Here is a 19,919-nt window from a genome sequence, read left to right on the forward strand (position 1 = left end):
GTGGCAGGGAGCCGAGGGTGGCATCTAGCCTTCTGTAGACCAGTATTTCCTATCAAGACAGCAGATGTTAGTGAGAACCTGTAGATGTAGGTAGGAGAGGCCTTTCATATGAGGGGAACAGAAACACTCAGATCCAGTCAAAGCAAAAGTTCCATATGTGAAGGTGGGGGAATGGCCACAGGGCTGTGAGGCCGGAAGTAAAGGTGAAGATCAGAACCCAGGGTGGCGACTGAGGGGGGACGTTCACATGTTCCTCTGTGTGACTGCTGACAGGTCACTGGGAGCGTGAAAGGCAACCCGGTCTACTGCTAATTCATGGAGCGAGAACGATATGAACCTGGCATCGAGTCTAACTCTGCCAAGTTCAGCAGGCTCTGAAACTGCCAGTGACCACATGGCTCTCCACTGAAGTAACTGTCTAACCCTTCATCTCAGGGAGTGAATTCCCAATCTCGGCTTCCTGCAGTCAGCCCCACAGCACCGGACTCCAGGGGCAGTGGGAAGCAGATGGAGCTAAAGGGCTAAGAGACACACGTCCTACAGGAGGGCAATCCATTACTCTCCGTCAGGGCTAAAAAATATGGCCACCCCTGCTGGGGACTCTCCCAGAACCATGCAAGGAGCCCTGAAATGAGGAGCCCTGAGACTTCTGCTTCACTAACTTCACGTCCTGAGAAACTAAGACGCGCAATATAAAGTGATCTTTTGTCAAGCTCCTGATTCCCCTCACATTAAGCTCTCAAACAACACAGCTAATTACCTCAGTTTCTGTGGTCAGAAACTATGTGTAGGAGGCTCTCTGCAGTGAGGGCATCAGCTTAGGGTCTGCTCTCTCATCTGAAAGCCTAAGGAGGAAGGAGTGCCTCAGCTCCCTGGTATTTGCTGAGGATCCAGATTGACATTAACAACAACAACAACAAAAACAAAACCGAGCAGTATGCTGTATGTCTTCCTGCGTGCGTGCGTGCGTGCGTGCGTGTGTGTGTGTGTGTGTGTGTGTGTGTGTGTGTGTGTGTGTGCCGTGCTCTTGTTGTCAGGCAGCTGACACTGAAGGGACATTCTCCTTCCATGACCTTTACCTCCAAGGTCACTATGGCCAACTGCTCTGCTCTCTGGGGCAGGAGTTTAGTTATGCACAGCCTGACAGCATCGTGCATGTTGTGTCCAAATGAGTCTTGACGTACGTACTTCCAGATAAGATGGCATTAAGCCACAGGGCAGGGCTTCTGGGCGTGCCCAAGAGAGTCTCCAAGAGCACAGCTCCATCAGCTTGAATTATTCCACCACGGCAGGGCTTTTTTTTGGACCCTGCCCTGGAGATAACACAGCGGCTGTCACCAGGGACTCCCTCCCCACTTCACCAGGGCTCCGGACAATTCTCAAGCACAGAGCTTCAAACCACACTTAGACAACACACTAATGCACAAAAGCACACGCAAATGTATTTCTCCTAAGGGGACAAACCTTGAAGAAATTTGACTCTGGGAAAGCACAGACACCTGTGAGAATTATTACATGAAGCGGTCTAGCTCAGACATGTCCTGCTTGAGACTGCAGTGGTCGGGGACCCCAGAGGGTGGTCTTCCAAGAACACAGAAGCTTCCCAGCCTCAAATTAGTGCAAAACAGAAAACTGCCTAGAGATGCAGCTCTCAGAACATGCTTCTCTCTGCAGGGCACTGTGGCATCTGCCTCTAATCCCAGCACCAAGAAAGCAGAAGTTGGCGGATCTCTATGAGCTCAAGGCCAGCCTGGTCTACATAGCCAGCTCCAGCCAGGGCTATAGTGAGACTCTGTCATACATATATATACTTCCCCCTCAAGTCTGGCATCATGCCTGCAATTCCACTACTCAGGAGGCTGAGACAGGAGGATTGCTGAAGAGTTCAAGGCTAGGTTGGAGTTTGGAGTAAGACATATGTCTTGGCTTTCTCCTCTGCAAAGGAAAAAAATCCCTGCTTTATCAACCACTTTGTAGGGTGCCTCTCCCTGCGGTCTCTGGGAGCAGACATCGCTTCACACTTAGCAAGTGTTTGGCAAAGGAAGGCTGTGCCCCTCAGCACCTGACCCAGGCTCCCTTGTCTTTGGGTTGTAGACACATTCCTCAGAATGACCCCTCGGAGCTTAGTGAGAGGTGGGTTCATGTCCGGTCAGCCTGCGAGGCCAAGCTCCAACTCACCCGTGCTCTAGAAATGGGCCTGTCCAGACTACAGACAAACAAGGAGAACAGAGCAGACCATGGTGCCAAAGTGACATTCCGCAAGTTATTCATTAATAGCAGTCAGAACTTTAACCATAAAATCCAAACTAGTTCCTAAGAGCAGGATGCCTGCCATGTGTGTTCCTGCAGGATGCCCTATAAAATGTAAGGTATTACTTGTGAATGTTTAACCTGAGTCACCAGTTCTAGTTGACATGAGCGGTAGAGAAACAAGGTGGACTGGGGGGGGGGGGCGGGGCGGGGGCAAGGGGGGGAAGGGTGGTGACGACGACATGGGGACCTCGGGTGACTAAGATTCTGTAGCTTAGATCTGACCTTGCTGGATAACGACAGATGAAGGAAACGAAAGGTTACTGCACAGTACGGACCAAAACAAAGTCCCTTTTATCACGGTCCTTACTGTTTCCATAGATCTCCTGACTCGGTCATGACTTGCATTTTTATTTGCGCGCGCGCGTGTGTGTGTGTGTGTGTGTGTGTGTGTGTGTATGTGTGTGTGCGTGTGTGTGTGTGTGCGTGTGTGTGTGTGTGTGTGTGTGTGCTCGCTTGTCTGGATGTGCACCTGTGTGTGCAGGCGCCCTCTGAGTTCGGAAGAGGGCGTTGGATCTCCTGGAGCTGGAGTTCCAGGCCATTGTGAGTGCCCTGCATGGGTGCTGGGAGCCAAACTGGGTTCTCTGCGCATGCTCTTTCACCTCAAATGCCTCTGCGGCCCCACCCAGCCCCATCCAGTGTCTTTACAGAAAGAGGCCTTCTTGAGAGTTATATTTGCCATCAATACCGCCAGTGAAAATGGCAAATTAGGCTGTATCTGTGACACCAGAGTCAGCATCCATCGTCGGAATGGTTTAGAAGCCAGAGGCTCTGCTTTCCAGTTTGTTCCGTTCACCTGGTCATCGTCGGGCGAGATCGGTCCTCCTTTTTCTCAGGTTCCATTTTATCTGCCACACTCTCCGTGCATTGCTTAATAAACTCACCATCAGAAATGGGTTTGGGGGCTGGAGAGAAGAGCACTGACTGCCCTTCCAGAACCTGAGTTCACTTCCCAGCACCCACACGGCAGCTCGCAGCTGTCTGACCAAAAGAGATGAAAAGGAAGGACGAGACGGCCCCGGGTGTGGTGGAGGAGAAGGGTTACTGCAGACAGAAGGAGAGCACAGCCAGAGGCAGGGACATCTGGGAGAGTGGACACGACCAGACTGAGAGGAGGGGAGAGGAGGGGAGGGGAGGAGCCACACCCAGAGGCCCGCGAAGTTGAGGGTAAAGGAAAAGATCGGGTAATCAGAGTATCTCGATTATATAGGGAAGGGTAGTTGGGGGACGGGCAGCCCAGGCCCTGGGCTGGAGAATTCAGGTCTAGAGGGTGGTTTACAGCAGCCATACCCTGTAGCAGGTAGAACTGAGGGATGCTGGGAGAAAGAACCCAGCAGCCAGGTCCGTCTTGATACAGTTAAATAGGGATTTGGGGGTTTAATCATGTAAAGATGAGGAATCAAGTTTAGCAACCTAAAAATACTTACTTATTAAAACTATATTAATACTTTAGTATACTATACAGAAAGAGATAAGGAGACAAACATGTCCGTTTATAGAACTGCATGTCAGTCAGGCCAGATCCTGTGGAGAGAATCCCCAGCATGACCTCACTCATCTGTGAGGACACAGAACAGACACCACCTCGTGTGGCGTGAGCTGCTCCTCAACTCTTGATGGCTTCCTTCTACACATGGGCATGTCTGGTGTCTGCTTCTTAGAGCAGACATTCACCTTCCTCATCCACCAGCCATGGGAGCAGGCTGGGGCCTTGAAGACGACTGATTCAACCCATTCTTTGTGGAGGGTTTCCTGGTGGCCCTCCTCTGTTTCCTGGTGACCCTCCTCTGCTTCCTGGTGGCCCTCTGTTTCCCGGTGGCCCTCCTCTGTTTCCTGGTGGCCCTCTGTCTGTTTCCTGGTGGCCCTCTGTCTGTTTCCTGGTAGCCCTCTGTTTCCTGGTGGCCCGCTGCTTCCTGGTGGCCCTCTGTTTCCTGGTGGCCCTCTGTCTGTTTCCTAGTGGCCCTCTGTCTGTTTCCTGGTGGCCCTCTGTCTGTTTCCTGGTGGCCCGCTGCTTCCTGGTGGCCCTCTGTTTCCCGGTGGCCTTCTATCTGTTTCCTGGTGGCCCTCTGTTTCCTGGTGGCCCTCCTCTGTTTCCCGGTGGCCCTCCTCTGTTTCCTGGTGGCCCTCTGTTTCCTGGTGGCCTTCCTCTGTTTCCCAGTGGCCCTCCTCTGTTTCCTGGTGGCCCTCCTCTGCTTCCTGGTGGCCCTCTGTCTGTTTCCCGGTGGCCCTCCTCTGTTTCCTGGTGGCCCTCCTCTGTTTCCTGGTGGCCCTCTGTCTGTTTCCTAGTGGCCCTCTGTCTGTTTCCTAGTGGCCCTCTGTTTCCTGGTGGCCCTCTGTTTCCTGGTGGCCCTCCTCTGCTTCCTGGTGGCCCTCTGTCTGTTTCCCGGTGGCCCTCCTCTGTTTCCTAGTGGCCCTCTGTCTGTTTCCTAGTGGCCCTCTGTTTCCTGGTGGCCCTCTGTTTCATGGTGGCCCTCCTCTGTTTCCTGGTGACCCTCTGTTTGTTTCCTGGTGGCCCTCTTCCGTCATCGTAGCTGGAATTAGGTGGGATTCCATAGCCTCCTCTTTTTTTCACATCTTGTTGAAGCAGAGTTTTGAAAAAACTAAAACACAAATTCTGCTGTTCCTCAGAAGAAACCTGTTGTGGAAGATAATCTCCATGGGGCATGATTTCTGCTGTCCAACACTTGTCCATTCCAGATGTGAACCATCTTTCCCCGGCTACCCGCTTCCAAAATCTGGTTTTGTTTTGTTTTGTTTTTTATATTAAAGTTGTTACCAAATAACTAGCTTTTACAATAGAATTCTGGGTTACAACTTAAAACAAAACAACAAGAAGAACTGGGTTTTTTCAGTTCTGTTGTTTTGTCCTGACAACAAAAGCATTGGTGCACACTGGATTTGGCTGCATGTTTTTGCATAGTTTTCAACTATAGTTTTTGCAAACTTGCACAAATTCTCCCCAAATAAAGTGTTCACCTCAGGAAGAACAAAAAAGTGGCAGTTTGTCTATCCCCCACCCCCTCTTTCTCTTTGTTTTGTGGGTTTTTTTTTTTTTTTTGAGACAGGGTTTCTCTCTGTAACCCTGGCAGTCCTGGAACTCACTGTAAACCAGGCTGGCCTCAAACAGAGATTCGCCCGTCTCTGCTGGGATTAAAGGTATATGCCACCACTACCCAGCCATTTTTCCACTTTTCATTGTACAATCTCCTTTCAAGGTACAAAGATTTTTGTTTTCCTACACTGCAGAAGGTACACTGCAATTTTAAAAAATGACACTAGATCCGGGACCATTTTTTACTTTACCATGGCAAGTAACTAATTGTCAGGAAGTTTAAAAAGCAGGTTTGGGCCCTTGGAACCCCAGCTGCAAACACAGCAGGAAGGGGCCCAGAGCTGGCCGGTGGGGCAGAGGAGTGGAAGCACCCTAACAGTCAGGAGTGCACACCTGCCTGCTAGCTAACGTCGCACAACTATTGTTTGCCGCGGGCTATTTTAATGTAACTAAGTTAACCTGCCATCATATTGGCAAGCATTCATTATTAACAGCTAGTGTGTTGACATTTATTCGCCAGGCCCAGCAAGCAAAGGTAATGTCAATTCACTGGCTGTCCTTGGGAAATGATACAACACATTGAACACCATACCAATAGAGTGTATACACTTATGTTAATCACTCTGAGACATGGCACTGTCATCTAGTTCATGTTTGAGAATTTCACAACTGAGTTATCAAAAAAATAAGTAAATAAACCACTTCGTACTGTTTTAAACGAGTTTAGAATTTTGTGATAGGCTGTACTCACAGCTATCCTAGGCACGTGTGGCCTGTGGGCTGCATCGTGTTGTGGAACAAATACTCCTGTTTACAAGGAGTTAGGACATAACTCCATTGTAAATTGAGCAGCATCTGTACTTTCTAAATATTGCTTCTTGTTGATGTAATTTATCAAGATCATTGGCTAGGGCTGGGCATGAGAGGCAGCACAGCCAGGAGTTTATGGTCAAATTTGATGCCAGCCTGAGCTACTTGAGACCCGCCCACACACACACACACACACACACACACACACACACACACACACACAGACAGGGAACAAAGATTAGCAGCTGGAGCATGTGGGCGGGGCCGCACTGGGACTAGGATTGCAGTTCTCACTCATCCAGTCCCCCATCAACCAGCAGTGGCAGGGTGGGGGCTGGCTCTGAGTCTCCTCCCAGTTACTGTAATCATTTTTTTAAAATATTATCTCATTAAAAAGACAATAAGCAAACAATGACTCAGGTCTGCTCTTCTATCTGACCCAGAAAATGATCTATAATATAACACTTGGGGTTTTGAATGAGTGAGTTTATTGAGGATACAACAAGCAAAAATAAAAATACGTAATAAACAGTAAGTAGCAGGTACACAGGAGCAACAGACAGGTGGAAGCAAGCCCTTGGGAAGTCCGGCAGAGGCTACTGGAACAGCCTGACTGAGAGAGAGAGCAAAGGCAGCAACAGCACTAACGACATCAAACAGGGTTACAAACACCCAGCCCCGGAGACTGTGGAGGCAGCCAACGCTGTGACCTGGCATTTCCCGATTAAACACTCTCCGTGGGTGAGCGCCCAGAGACGAAATTTCCAGAGTCTGTCCCCAATGCAGGCTTTACACCACTGGGCACAAAATCGCGACCTCTGATAAACATGGTTAGCCTCCTAGCTCTTCTCCAGAACACAGTGTTTTTACACGGCCTGTTTTGGGGCCCTCCTCTCTGCCTTGGTGGACACTTGGAGACAAGCATGCTGTGGTCTGCAGTGCGAGAGAAGCAGCCTTCCTTGCAGAGCCAGCATCTCGTGGGCTCAATCAGCATATGGCAATTTGCCAATATAATGTACATTATACCTGCCCTCCGAGAACCAAACAACTTGATAAGTGTAGGTAGAGATCTCACGTACCTGCAGCACTGACCATGCCCGTTTGGGCATGGTCACAGGTACGTGAGGGGAGGCAGGGATAAAGGTCAAGGAAGGAGGGGTCACACTCTCTCTTGGGGTTGCAGTCCAGGTCAGAGACCAGCAACACTGACCTCAGTTCCCAGCGACTCTTGTAAATCTAATAAAGTATCATATGACTTCCCTTGTCTGAATACTTGGTGTGGCTCAATATCCATCATCAGATAAGAGACATTCTCCTCCTTGCAAAATCAGGGGAAAGAAAAGCAGAATTATGGTGAGATTCTAGGAAAAAGCTATTAATTCTGTGAGAAAATTTTGGAACAACCCACAGAAAAGACATATTTGTTGGAATTCCATCTTGCAGAGTTTTGCTTGAGGAGGAGCATTCTAGGATAGAAGTCTTCGTAAGGAAGGAGCAACTTATTAAAGAGCCCATATGGGCCAGTCTTTCTAGTTCACTCCGTTAATGCCAGCACTGAGGAGGCAGGGGCAAGAGGACCTGTGTGAGTTCAAGGCCAGCCTGGTCTACATAGCAAGTTCCAGGACTGCCAGGACTACCTAGAGAGACCCTGTTTGAGACAGCATAAACAAAAAGTCAGTGTGTACTGGGGATCAGAGCTTTTGGGTGCCTGCTCTAGGCCTGAGAATCAGGGCTGTTGGAAGTATTAAGGAGGCTGGACAATATTTCCCATGGACACAGTCTGCCGGTCTATTGATGTTTTACGTGCTTAATTTGGATCTTAGAACCTGGTTGGTCACAAAACAGCTTCCTTTCTGTTGATGTGGAAGGAAAATGCTTGTTCCATGGTGCTGACAAATTTGCTTATTTGAGGCCTTGCTGGTGGATTAGTGTATTCGGCCTTCCTATCCTTATTTGATTCATAATTTGAAAGAAGGGAAAGGAATTCTAAACCACAAGGCCCAGACCATCATTTTCTGTTTTCTCAAGGTTGAACAGCAGGCTCTAAGCAAAATGTCAAGCTCTGTGTTTTAAACTCAAAAATCATTTTTGGAGTTAGGCATAGTAACCCACATTTGTGATCTTGTCACTTGGGAGGTGGAGTCAAGGTCACCCTGAGCTACAAAGTGACTTGGAAGCCAGTCCAACTCAAACAAAAAAAATAATAATTGTATTACTAACCACAACTTGATAATACCCTGTTTGACCAATGAGTCTGTGCCAAACAGAAATGTCGACCTCTGCAAAATACAGTTTGGGAATCAAACTGCCTGGGGCTACAGTCTTGGTGCTCTGTTTAGTATGTGTAAGGCCTGGAGCTCATGCAGCTTCTCTTAGATGTCAGTTTCTTCCTCTCTTTTGAAGATTTATTTTTCTCTTACGTGCATGAGTGGTGTATAACTGTGTGTGTGTATACGCACACCACATGCATGCAGTACCGCAAGAGGCCAGAAGAGGACTAAGATCCCCTGGGATCTGGAGTGAAAGGGAGCTGTGAGCCACCGTATTGGTGCTGAGAAACTAATGTGGGTCCTCTGGAGGAGCAGCCGACGCTCTTTTTTTTTTTTTTTTTTTTTTTTGGTTTTTCGAGGCAGGGTTTCTCTGTGGCTTTGAAGGCTGTCCTGGAACTCGTTCTGTAGGCCAGGCTGGCCTCGAACTCACAGAGATCCGCCTGCCTCTGCCTCCCGAGTGCTGGAATTAAAGGCGTGCGCCACCAACGCCCGGCCAGCCGACGCTCTTTAACCACTGAGCGTCTCTCCAGCCCCCGGCTCACGTTCACCCATGTTTGTGCGTGCTTGTTCTCTCTCACCCACCAGGGGCTCACTATGTAGCCCTGGCTATCCTGGAACTTGCTGTGTAGACCAGACTGGACTTCAAATCACTAAGATTCTCCTGCCTCTGTACCCCAAGTGCTGGGGTTAAAGTCACGTGACACCATGCCAAGCCCAGTTTTCTCTCTTAAAAAATAGTTGTAGCTGAACTGAAGACCCCAGACTCACTAAGCAAGTGCTGTACCATTGAGCTACACCCAGAAACTCAGCTCTGGAATTGTGGGATAATGAGGCATGCAAAACTAAACAAAACCAGGCTTAGAGGTATGAATCTGTAATTCTAGCATCGAGAAGGACTTTGAGTTTCAGACCACAAACCAAATAAAGCCCAAACCAAAAATATGTAAATCTAACTGTGGAAGATTAAATGTGCGCTGTTTATTTGAAACTGGGACATTTTCAACCAATGGCACTTGTGATCAGTGACTTTCTGCCCACTCTCTCCCACCTGCCTCCTCTGCACCTTTCTCGTGGAGACATGAAATAATATCTTGCTGCTAATTGTATCTCGCATTTGACGGCATCTTACCCTAGATGAATTACAACAGATTTTCCTGGATGGGGAGTAAGCTACACACCAGAACTGAAAAATACTTCCCAGATATTTCTGGTTTTGCCTCAAATTCTGCTCCCCTCAGGGCCACGACCCTTGACCCTCCTCTTTCCAGGCCTTGCAACCCTCAACTTTCCCCGTCTCCTACGTTACTTTCCTGGCTCCTCTCTACCGCCCCTAATCTCCCCCCCCCCACACCGCCTGTCCTTCTCCACATATTCATTTTGACAGATGAAGGCCACAAAGGGAATCAAGGAGACCATTGTTTCGTATGGTCTTCATTCTCCCTATGTCAGAGAGCTCCTAACCTCATGGGCCACTACAAATAGAGTAACCCCAAGAGACGTGGCCCAATTAGCCTTGGCAGTGCTAGAAAATGCATGTCAAATTCAATGGAGAGCTTTATGAAGGCAAGAGGCAAAAGCCCTAGAGATTTTGGAATTAAAGAATGGTCATGAAGCGCCCCAAGACAAGATTCTTGGGGAGGGTGCTTATGCTGACCCTCAGGTTCAGTCTGTATATGACGAGCACATGTTGTCTTTATGCCATACAGCTGCTTTGAATGCTTTGGATAAGGTTTGTGAAACAGGAGAGATAATGCAACCCTATACCAAGGTAGTACAGAGTTCAAGGGAAAGGTTCACTGAATTTTTAGAGACATTGTCCAGAGCAATAGAAGTACAAGTAGCAAATCCAGAATCTAGGGGACTCCATATAGAATCTTTGGCATATGAGAATGCAAATCCACAATGCAAGCAGGTACTTTGGCCATTAAAAATAAGATCAGCGCTGTTGGAGGAATGGGTCCTATATACGGCAAACCTTGAATGTAAAAGTCAGGATACAGGAGCTTGGGTAGGTGAAGCTATTTCTACAGGCTTGAGGAGGCACCAGGATGCCAAATGCCCTACCCATGATGATATAGAGGCCTGGGTAGGGAAGGCAATCTCCAAAAATTTTAACAGACATAAAGATGCCACATGCTTTAACTGTGGTAAAATAGGACATCTGAGTAGGAACTGTAGACAACACATTCCTAGAAATAATGCTTTTACAAGGAATGTATCATACAGAAGGCCTCAGCCTCCTGGTCTCTGCAGGAGGTATGGAAAGAGCAGACATTGGACCAAGGAATGCTCGTCGACTACAGATAGACAAGGTAGACCTTTACAACCAGGAAACTTAAACAGGGGCCTCAGGAAGGCACCAAAAAGCAAGATTATCCGGTCATTCCCAGTGACAATGGAGGACAGCCTCTCCCAGGACAATTAGAAGATCCACTGCCCATTGTAAATAATACAGCCCTGGATAATACATTAGCTCCAGAGGATGAATCAATTATATCAGGAGGAAATACAAAACGTATATTTTGGCAAACTTCTATACAATATCATAGACCCAAGTTATCAGTTAAAGTAAATAATTTGATGATTAATGGCATTTTAGACACCGGAAATGACGTCACCATAATAAATCAGAAGTCTTGGCACCCAATTTGGCCTATAAAAGAGGTTAATGTTCAATTCTTAGGGATTGGAACCCTATCTCAAGTTAAACAGAGCATTAGATGGATTGACTTTATTGGGCCAGAAGGACAGAGAGGAAGGTTAAAGCCACATGTTGCAGATATTGCTATAAACCTCTGGGGTCATGATCTATTACAGCATTGAAATACGCAGATTAACATTCCTCTTGTATCAGCTAGGAATTATAGACAAGCTCTTGGTGGTAGAAAGAATATAGTAAGGCAGTACAGAAAACAGATGCCAAACGTACAGGTTGTACAGAAACAGCATGCTAGTGCCAAACCTACAGAGTAACCAAAAGCTCTACCATTAAAATGGCTGACAGATGAACCTGTCTGGGTGGGTCAATGGCCTATGACATCTAAGAAGTTAGAGGCTTTGGAGAAGTTAGTTCAGGAACAGATAGATGCTGGACATATTGAAGAATCAACTAGTGCATGGAATTCACCTGTTTTTGTTGTCAAGAAGAAGTCTGGTAAGTGGAGAATGGTTACTGATCTTAGAGCCATCAACAAGGTAGTTCAGCCTATGGGGTCTCTACAACCTGGGATGCTGTTACCTTCTCTAATACCTAAGGATTGGCCAATTATAGTTATAGACTTAAAAGATTGCTTCTTCACCATACCGTTACAAGAAAACAACAGAGAAAAGTTTGCCTTCACAGTACCTACCTATAATAATTCCCGACCCGTACAAAGATTCCAGTGGAAAATGCTGCCTCAAGGTATGTTAAATAGCCCAACTTTGTGTCAATATTTTGTGCATAAACCTCTAGAAAGAATTCGTAAAATTTTCCACATTTGTTAATATATCATTATATGGATGACATATTACTGTCTGATTCAAATAAGGATACTTTGGAAAAGATGTTTGAAGCAGTAAAGGAAACTTTGCCTCGCTGGGGATTACAAATTGCCCCAGAAAAAATACAAAGAGTAGATTCTATTAATTATTTAGGTTATAAAGTAGACTCTCAGAAAATTAAACTGCAGAAAGTATAGATCAGAAGAGATCGTTACCGGACTCTTAATGATCTTCAAAAACTATTAGGAGAAATCTCTCAATTACAGACAATTATTGGAGTAGAAGGGCATGATTTAAAACACCTGAAAAAGGCTTTAAAAGGAGATAAAGACCTAAACAGCCCACGAGTACTATCAGCTGAGGCTGAAAAAGAATTAGAATGGGTAGAAAAGAGAATATTAGAAGCACATGTGGACTGTGTGGATCCAAAACTGGACTGTATTCTAGTTATTTTACCATCTAGAGAATACCCCTCAGGAATATTAATGCAGAGGGAAGACATCATTCTAGAATGGGTATTTCTGCCACATAAACAGAATAAAAAATTGAAAACATATATAGAAAAGATCTCCAATTTGATATTAAAAGGTAAGTTAAGGCTTCGTCAACTGACTGGGAAAGACCCAGCAGAAATTATTGTACCTTTAATTAATGAGGAAATTTCCTCCTTATGGAAGGATAATGAGTACTGGCAAATAGCTTGCAGTGACTTCTTGGGAACTATTAGTAACAACTATCTCAAAACAGAGAGAATCAAATTCATAAAGAAAACAATTTGGATTCTTCCAAGTATCGTGAAGCAAACACCTATTTCTGGAGTTCTTACCTTCTACACGGATGCAAACAAATCAGGTAAGGCAGGGTATAAATCAGAAAATATAAGTAAAGTAGGTCAAAGCCCTTACAATTCCGTACAAAAGGCAGAGTTATATGCCATTCTCATGGTACTTAAAGACTTTACAGAGCCTCTCAATATAGTCATGGATTCTCAGTATGCAGAGAGAGTTGTCTTGCACATTGAGACTGCAGAATTTGTTCCTGATAGTACAGAATTAACCTCATTGTTTTTATAATTACAGGAAACCATCAGAAACAGGACTCATCCTATATATATAACATCAAATCCCATACGGGTCTGCCAGGTCCTCTGGCACAAGGCAATGATGAAATTGATTGTTTATTAATAGGTAATGTGCTGGAAGCTTCAGAATTTCATAAGAAACACCATGTTAACAGCAAAGGTTTAAAGAAGGATTTTTCTATCACCTGGCAACAAGCCAAAGAAATAGTAAGAAATTGCCTCACTTGCTCATTCTACAATCAAACTCCGTTACCAGCAGGTTGTAATCCTAAAGGTATTCACAGAAATGAACTTTTACAAATGGATGTATTTGACTTCCCAGAATTTGGCAGTTTGAAATATGTACACCATACCATAGACATGTTCTCAGGCTTCCAATGGGCTACTGCCCTCAGCTCTGAAAAAGCTGATTCTGTTATTACACACCTCTTAGAGGTGATGGCTGTTATGGGTATACCTAAAACAATAAAAACTGGCAATGCTCCAGCATACGTCTCCAGTAAATTGGAACAATTTTTCAAATATTATAACATAAAACATATAACTGGTATGCCTTACAATCCTACAGGACAAGCAGTGGTTGAAAGATCTAACCGAACCTTAAAAGAGATGCTTCATAAACAGCCAGGGGGAACAAAGACCCCCAAACACAGGTTACATAATGTTTTACTAACGTTGAATTTTCTTAACGCTGATTAAAAATGTCAAACTGCAGCAGAAAGACACTGGACTACAGAGAAGACTTCTGAACTGAACCAACGGGTGTATTTTAAGGATGTTATGACCTCAGTCTGGAAACCAGGATATGTGTTACGTTGGGGAAGAGATTTTGGTTTTGTTTCCACAGGAGAAGAAAAACTTTGGGTTCCATCGAAATTAATTAAGATTCAATCAGAACAGAAGACATCTCAGGAGGAGGAAAGATAACAGCTCATCTACAAAATCAAATTCTACCATGGGTAAGGTGCCCTCATAAAAGGAAAGAGAGGTGTTTTGTTTTTTGTCTTCACAGGTAAACTCAGCAAGAATACTGGACGTATGGATTCCTGAAGAAGAATGAATCGCTACCCTGAGGACCATCAAACAAACAGTAACTCACTATGTGGTATCAAAGTCTAAATCTCTCTATTTTGTTTTTTATAGTACCCTTTTATTTTTGTTTCATCATATACTTCAGCCCCCATTCATTTAACTGAAGCTGGCTTTGGAGTTGGATTGGCTCTCTTACTCTAAATTCAAGCATATTATTTAAATAAAATTCAGAATTTCTGTATTTTATCAAAGAGCCATTGATATAAGACAGAAGAAAATAAAATTAGGGACTGTTATCTGTGGATTTCTTTTTCTGAAAAGTCTAATTTCCTTCATTTCCCTATTGTCACCCCTTCCAGTATGCATACATATAAAAGTTAAAATATTTCTTTGCTAACATTAATGTTTGAGTTTTCCAGAGAACAAGGGATTTCCTGACAGCAATCTTCAACTGCTTCAGAAAGAGAATGGGGCTCCACTTCCTTGACTCCACCTGATTCGACTGGATGCATCTGAACTGCCCTACATCATCGACTCCACCTGACAAGCACCATCCTGAAACTGGTTTGGAACTTCATCACTCGACACAAATCCAAACCAAGCAACTGAAACAGCACACCTTCTACAATCTGGCCAGAGCTTCAGACGAGAGCTTCAATCAACACTAGAACTCCAGTCAGGAACTTCAATCAAGCATCTCCTGCCATACAGAGACTGATCTACAGAAGATTTTGTTATACTAATATTTTTCTTCTCACAGGTTCCCATGAGATTGTCATCGTCCCATCTCAGCAGGAAGTACTTTTGAGAATTCCACGCCCTCTCTCCTACTATTGATATTATAGGATAGTTTACACCGGTTAGTGTTAGTTTTCAATTATTTTAGAGTTGGGATTGGAAAGAGTTGTTCAGACTTGGGTGTTTCTTTCAGATAAGTTTAGGTTTAGATGGGATAGATGTTTGATACATTTTGTTCATGGACACAAGTTATTTGTTTTAAGTTTAAATATCCTTTTTAGACTAAAAGGGAATTGTAGGAGGAAACAGTGCTCCGCCGTTAACCATGTGGCTTATTAGAGGCGCATACAGATGAGGTAATAAAAGGGCAGTTTACCGCATCACTAACCACACCCACTTTAGGCATGACTAAAGACATATACGGATGTAGACGGTGAACTACGTCACTAGCCAGGCCCACTTTTGGACATGGCTAGGGACGTTACGGAGGAAAGTATAAAAGACTGAACAGTGGAAGTCTAGCTCTCTTTTTCCGGCTTTCCGGCTTCCAGTTCGGCAGTGGAAAACTACTCGGCTCATCTGGGTTACTTGTTTGTCTCTTGTGAGTAATTTCTACAATAAATACTTATTTTTACTTTCAGTAAGTGTGCCGTTTATCATTGCAGCATCAGAGGACAATAAGGATTTCTTCTAACTGAACATGGTGGTACATTCATTCCTATAACTTCTTGGGCCCCAGATAGATTGTGCTAAATAGAGAGCAAGATCTTGTCTCAAAAACAAAACAATAATAAATAAGCAAAAACCCACAAGGGGTTTGAAAGATGGCCCAGCAGTTAAGAGCACTTGCTACTCTTGCAGAGAACCCAGGTTTAGTTCCCAGCTCCTAGATGGTGGTTCATAACCATCTATAACTTATTCCCAGTGTGTCCGATGCCTTCATCTGGTCTTGAAGGCACCAGGCATGTATGTGGAGTACAGACATACATGCAAATGAAACACCCATATACATAAATAAGGTAAATTTTAACAACCGTAAAGACTTCTGGGAATGTACATCTCAGAATTTGAAGAGCAGAAAGGAAATTAGATGACTTAATATTTTGTGATTTCATGGATAAAAGTATCTACCTCATAATCTTCTTTTATGAAGATTAAGTGTTTGGGTACAGGTGAAGAATTCAATATAGACAATGGGACCATCAACATCATAACAACAGAGGTAAGAGTTTCAAAAGCCCAGAGCTAACAGACAGACTCTCCTGTGGTCTCTCCACCACCTTGTCTCCTAGTTCGAACCATGGCCTTGTTAGATTTTCTGCTTTTCTAGTGTCAAAGCATGCTTATAAATCATAGTCCTGAATGGGAGGAATGAAGGGTAGATAGTCACTGTGTTTTTATTGCATTTTAGCACCCAGCAGTGTGGGATAGTTTTAGCACAAAGGGAACCTGATGTCGCCCCCTTTGGAAGACTTTTCTGCAGCCATTTTCTTACAGACAAAGGAACACTCCACTCCACTCTCCTTGGGCTTCTCCAGAGAGCACCGTCAAAAGCCACCTGCCGGGCGGTGGTGGTGCACGCCTTTAATCCCAGCACTCGGGAGGCAGAGGCATGCGGATCTCTGTGAGTTCGAGGCCGGGCTTGACCGATAGCCTCCGAAACAATACAGAGAAACCCTATCTCGTAAAAACAAAAACAAACAAACAAAAAAAAGCCACCGACACCCACAGTAATAATCTGAAGAGGCACTTTCTTGCTCCTAGTCCTGGAAGACAAGAGGAAAGCTGGCAGCGTTTCAGTTACACCTGCAATCTTGGTTTTTACTCATTATCACTTGAATGGGACCGGAGAGACCCAAAAGCCCAGGGAGCTGCACACCTGCCAATTCAGGGCAAAGCTCTGCCGCCTCTGGGGGACAGTTTCAGGTGGTGAGTTGTGAGGGTAGCATCCTCCTGGTGAGCTTAGTCCCTTATGTCAGGGAACTAAGAAGGATTCAACAGTGATACTTACTGTACTGTCACCTGGGTCTTGCATCTAGTTTCAACAATGAGAAACGGCTGGGGCTAAACACTCGGCCTGCAGTACCGGTGACAGGCCCAGTCACACAGACCAGGAACGCTGCCTCCCACGGTCAGAGGCAGGTGGTAGAGGGCTAACAGAGACTCCCTTGGGCTAACCTACCGTTGAGAGCATGTCAGCAGAGGACAAGTGAGCGATTTTGTCAAACCAAAGGAAGTCTCAATGTGTCTCAAAATTAGGAAGTTTTATTTTTAGAAATTGCAACGAAAAACTTAACCGTCCCCTGGTGTGTGTGCTGTCTGGAGGGGAGGTGGAGTTGGTGAGCCGCAGGGGTTAAGCGCCGCTGTGGCAGCCTCCACAGCTGCTGCTGGGCCATCCTCAGCCCGCTCTGTGTAGCTCTGGGTCCTTACACAGAGGACAGGGGGTAGGACACAAAACCCTGGGAAGAGGCCTGTCCCACCTCCGAGAAGCAGGGTCTCTTCTAAAAGGAAGTTCTTATGTGGTGGTCTAAGAGGAACTGAACACATGAAAAATTTAAGTCAGGCACTGTGGCGCACGCCTTTAGTCCCAGCATCGGGAGGCAGAGGCAAACAGATCTCTGTGAGTTCGAGGTCAATCTGGTCTACAGAGCGAGTTCCAGGACAGCCGGGGCTACACAGACCTTGTGCCAAGTCCAAGAACCTCCTGAAAATGTCACAAAAATGGATTAAGTCACCCTAGTCACAAAGACATGAATCTCTTAAGGGGGTCGACACCACGTTCCCGAGGAGCATGCGCTTTGCGGAGAAGCCAACAAGAAAAGTTGAAGCAAGCAAATGATGCGAAGGCTAGGAGCGCATGCGTAGAGGCCATCATGGCGAGGCCAGAGGTGGTTAAAAGCCCCAGATGCCAAAGGGCCCCAGCTGCAGCCAGCTGCCTTGCTTTCATTGCTACCCCAGGCTTGCAAGTGAATCAGAAGCTACGTGACCAAGGGTCTTAGGCTCTGCTAACCAAAGCCCAAGGCTCAAACCAAGGCAGAGGCCTCAGCTCCAGCTCAGGTCCCCAAAGGTCCCTCTTCTCCTCCCTCCCTCCCTCCCTTCCTCCTTTCCTCCTTCCGGGTGGCTATGCTTTTATTGTTGTTTCCCATGTGCGGTTAAAAAAAGAAAACCGTAATTTTAAAAAATGGAAACTGACGGAGAGTGTCGCTTGGTGGGATTTCTCTCTCAGTCTAGTCAAGATCTGCTTCACACATCTGCCCTGGGTGTTGGCCCTGAAAAATCAAGAGTGATGGCCGCAGTGTGAAAAGCCCAGGAAGAGGGTCTTGGGGACAGACCACTTGCCTAGCACAGATGTCCTGCATTGTCTCCCCAGCCCACGACTGTTGGGGAAGTCCTGTGTATATGTCAATAAATTACTGCTGGCCAATAGGAATCTAGATAGGTGGGGCTAGGAGTCCAGGAGGATTCTGGGAAGGAGAAAGACAAGAGATTCAACATGTGACGCCATGGGGGTAGGACGCCGGGAACTATTCTCTGGTAAGAAACATACTTAGATTAACAATTATGGGGTAATTACTTAAGGCAGAGCTAGCCAGTAAGAGACAAGCAAGGCCAACAGCTTCATAATTAATACAGCCTCCTATGTGTTTATTTGGGGACTTCAAAGCGGCAGAGCCCAGGCGGCTGGCGGGGGATAAACCAAAGCGGCTAGCAAGAAAAGGCTTCCCTTAACACACGACTACTACCAGTCCATCAAACTGTCTAGCCTTGAATGCCTGGAGGGACCCCTAACTCATTAAAGCCTGCTGCCCTCCCGGGCTACAGAAGGTGAGTCTATCCAGCTCCAGGGCTACACAAGGAGGGTGTTTGGAGGCTTCTGGGCCCCAGGAGATCTTGTATTTGCACTGCCCAGAAATTTGGGAAGAATCCTCGGTTCGCAGAGATATCCCTAGGAAAAGGGGCTGAGGGACATGGACGAGAGGGAGGGCGGTGGCGAGGAGCCTGAGGTCTGTGAGCAGGCCTGGCAGAGGCTCTCTGAGAGGAAGGTCTGAACCTGCGAAGAAGCGGCGTGCAGCATGGCAGCGAGGCCTCTCTCCTGATCTTTCTCAGTCCTCACACACACAGCTGCCCTGGGCACCTACTTTGGGAAATTAGAGTCCTAGCCACAGAATGAAATGCCCAGAAAGATGCAAAGTCTAAAGAACAATTTCCCAATGGGCATGGTAGTACACACACACACCTTTAATCCCAGAACTCGGGAAGCAGAGGCAGGTGGATCTCTGTGAGTTCGAGGCCAGCCTGGTCTACAGAGTGAGTTCCAGGACAGCCAGGGCTACACAGAGAGACCCTGTCTCAAAAAGCCAAAATAAATAAATAGAGCAACTCCTCAAGGTCAAGGATGTGTCAGTCACATAGTAACTGTAGCCCTTGGTTTGCAAGGGAGACACTGAAGGAAGAGACATACCATGATCAGCCTCTGTAGTCTTGGCTTTGGAGGTGGCTACACAGAGAAACCCTGTCTCAAAAAAAACAAAGAAAAAACAACAACAACAAAAATTAAGTCAATGTATGTCCAGGGCAATCAAACTAACCCTACCAATCTTTTATAGATCAAATCCCGCTTTACAGAATCCTGTAGCTAACAGATCACACGCAGATGTACTCCTTAAAATGTAGGCAGAGGCGCTCGTGAGATGGTTTCAGCAGTTAAAGGATCTTAACCAAGCCAGACAACTGAATTCCACAAAGCTACCCTGTGACCTCCAAGAGCACACATGCTTGAGGGCATGTACACAACACACACATCAAACAACAAACAAGCATGTAAAACACACATATCTTCATAAAAGAGATGGAGAAATGGTTCAGTGGTTAAGAGTGCTTGTTGTTCTCGAAGAAGACGTAGGTTCAATTCCCAGCACCCACAGTCATTTACAATCATATGTAACTCCCGTTCCTGAGAATCCCATGGCCTCTCCTGACCTCTGCAGACACCAAACACTCACATGACACACACACATGCATGCAAAGCACTCAAACATAAAATAAAATGAGTGACTTTAAAAAAGAGAAGAAAAGGTAAAACTTGAGGGGGAGGTTCAGTGAGATGGCTCTGGGCAAAGAAGCCTGTTGAACGTGAGTTCAA

The 19,919-nt window shown here is 45.9% G+C and overlaps 1 protein-coding gene and 1 pseudogene across 2 annotated transcripts in view; both read right to left on the bottom strand.

Moving 5' to 3' along the window:
- Nucleotides 1–19,919, bottom strand: part of B3gnt2 (UDP-GlcNAc:betaGal beta-1,3-N-acetylglucosaminyltransferase 2) — a 192,922-nt gene that overhangs the window by 99,207 nt on the left and 73,796 nt on the right. The window lies entirely within an intron of this gene.
- LOC101831127 lies at nt 3,842–5,018 on the bottom strand (annotated as a pseudogene).

This window comes from Mesocricetus auratus, unplaced genomic scaffold (genome assembly GCF_017639785.1).
Source record: "Mesocricetus auratus isolate SY011 unplaced genomic scaffold, BCM_Maur_2.0 Super-Scaffold_100029, whole genome shotgun sequence".
Taxonomy (NCBI): domain Eukaryota; kingdom Metazoa; phylum Chordata; class Mammalia; order Rodentia; family Cricetidae; genus Mesocricetus; species Mesocricetus auratus.